The sequence below is a fragment of the Centruroides sculpturatus genome, unplaced genomic scaffold, assembly GCF_000671375.1.
Source record: "Centruroides sculpturatus isolate CEXI.00-Female unplaced genomic scaffold, Cexi_2.0 scaffold71, whole genome shotgun sequence".
NCBI lineage: Eukaryota > Metazoa > Arthropoda > Arachnida > Scorpiones > Buthidae > Centruroides > Centruroides sculpturatus.
This window is the reverse complement of record NW_019384332.1, coordinates 676,290-678,961: the sequence shown is the minus strand read 5'-3', so window position 1 is coordinate 678,961 and position 2,672 is coordinate 676,290. Positions and strand designations below refer to the sequence as shown.

General features: G+C 30.1%; 1 long non-coding RNA gene across 1 annotated transcript in view; it reads right to left on the bottom strand.

Moving 5' to 3' along the window:
• LOC111630485 overlaps positions 1–1,776 on the bottom strand; it is a 193,624-nt gene extending 191,848 nt beyond the window's left edge. The window contains exon 1 of the long non-coding RNA XR_002757536.1: positions 1,404–1,776. This is a non-coding gene — a long non-coding RNA (uncharacterized LOC111630485). The remainder of the gene's footprint in view (positions 1–1,403) is intronic.
• Positions 1,777–2,672: the final 896 nt, after the last annotated feature.

The window sequence follows — 2,672 nt, the reverse complement described above, 5'->3', positions numbered from 1 at the left end:
AAAGGTCGTTTCTGGACAGTTATGACTTCGAATTTACTGTAGAAATCGAAGAGCTTTGCTCTCTCTTTCTCTCTCGTACCATTACTACATATCGAATGAATAGTACACGTTCCTCTTAAACATAATGAATAATTTAACCATCTACATAAATTTAATGTTATTTTTTTTAACTTTAAACATTATAAATCATTAAATTATTATAATAAAGTCTAAGGGTACGTGTATTAAAATATTCCAATGATACAGTATAAATAGATAATAGAGTAATAATAAAACTTCCTATTTATAATTAAACTTTTGAATAATTTATAATGCAGTCATTATTAAATGTATATTAATGATAATTTATATATTTTGAAATTTTCTTTTTTTAAATTAATATTTTATGAGATACTATAATATATTGCAAGTATAAGTATAAGTACTGTACCTATGGATAAATAAAGTAAGTCGTTCGAATAACTTTAAAAATTTTATAATGAAATTTTTTTTTTTTTATGATTTTTCGAACGACGACGGGTTATGATAGTAATATAAATATTTAGAAAAACGAAATTTTCACATCGTACACATCCCATTACCATCTGCACAAGCCAATCACGATTTCGTCAAGTAGAAGTACGTGTCCGGATTTAACGTTTCCCAATTTCACTTCTGGAGTTTTAAAATTCGAGTCTCGTTTTCGTTTTTCCTTATTTCTTTCCGACAATAGTAGAAGTATGACTTTCATCATCCCTCCCCACCTTTACTATATATATAAGTTTTCCCCTTTCTCCTCCTCTCCCTCTTCTTCCTCCCTCTCTTACGATTATTCAAGCAAGCACCAAATAGATTTCATTTTAGCGACATTTATAAACCATTGATAGATTTTTTTTTAAAAGTTCAAAATAACAATAATAAAATCTAATTTTAATAATTTACTTTATATATATTTTACAAAGTTTTAAAATCAATTAGCGGCGCGCTTCGTCGATTCTTAAATGTATACAAAACTATGTCTTGCTGCTAGAATAGAACAATTTACTAACGACCATCACCCCGCTACATAAATTTTTAAAATAAATCACGGAAACAATTTAATCGATTGAAAACAAACGATTTAAATCCATTAATGGAGCAATTTGTTTTTAAATATTAACATTCTAGCTCGTAAATAACTAAATTTTACATTATTATATTCTTTATAAAATAAAACTGGAGCGAAATTATTAAAAAAAAAACATAATAATAATAATAAAATTATACACAAGTTAATATGCTTTAAAACATTTATTTAACGTTATAAAGCTTTATACATCTCCCGTATCATTAATTATTAGTCACCTTAAAGACTGTACAACTTAATAGGCCAATTATGCAACGGTAACATAAATGAATCCTATAAATCAACGAAATTAACTTACCTTCGATTGTAGGCAGTGTCGACGTCCTCCAAAATCTGGTTTTCACGCCAACTCGCTCCCTGTCTTTCTCCCTTTGCTTCTGCAACTGTCCTCTGCACTGTTCTCACGCAAGTATATGTAACTACGATGCCGAGTGTGCAAAAGTTAGAAACGGTTGCACGCTAAACGAAGGTTGTGTGAGTGTGTGTGTGGTCCGCAATGTGTAGACACACTGATATATAACACAGTCTCGCCACCCAGAAACCTTCTCTCGTATGGCTGCTAGGTCTGTCAGTTGTGTGTTCTAGTCGATGGGATGTAGTACAGTATGGGCATGCGCGCTGCAAACACGCCGTCGGTAGAAAAGTGATCAGTGGGAGCACAGACAGCTTGGGTTTTGTTGTTTCTCCCTTCACACCTTGCACAAAGTGGTGCCGCTCCTAATTGAACCAATAATTCAAATAAATGTCGACGATATACAAATGAATTAGTTTCGTTACGTTTCGTTCTCCATTAATTAATTTCGTTTCATATTTTTCCTATTTTTAGCTATCATTTCTTTTCGTTTTATCAAAAACAAATATATATATATATATATAAGTATTAAATAGTCACGTTTTATAACAATTTTAATGATTACTATATGCATAAGTCTATAGGCCCTATTTAATTTTTAATACTTTTAAAACGTAATTTGCGAAATAAATTAAGTTGTAAAAGTTAAAGACGATAATAAAAATTATAATGAAATCGAAGGGTTAAATTTTTTTTTCTCTTATATTCTACCCCTGTCTTCTTTTTCATGCTAAAGTTATAGTACCCATGCCAATTGCTAGAATATAGCTCGTTATCCAAGAAGGAAACTAGCAACGTTTATACAGAAGACCTAATGAGTTGCTAACAACGATTAGCTTGCTTTCCTGGTTTCTATACATCATAAAGGAAACATTGACAGGATGAGAAATGAAACGATCCTTGTCCTTCTAACTAGCTATCGAGCAGTCAAAAGTTATCACTTTTCAACTACTTGTATTTTGTTTTATTACAGTGTTATCGTTTTTCTAAAGCTTTACGAAACTTTTACTAGATTTTTCGACACTCGTAATCTTCAAATTTATGACACGACTTAAAAGCATTTAATATTTTTATTTCTTTCTAATTATCGCATATGTAATAGAGAAATAATGATAATGTTCTTGAACTCTTTGTCTCTTGTAAATCTCGTTATAATGATATTTTATTATACATTCGAAATATTCAAAGCAGATTTAAATTCCCAAATCACACATA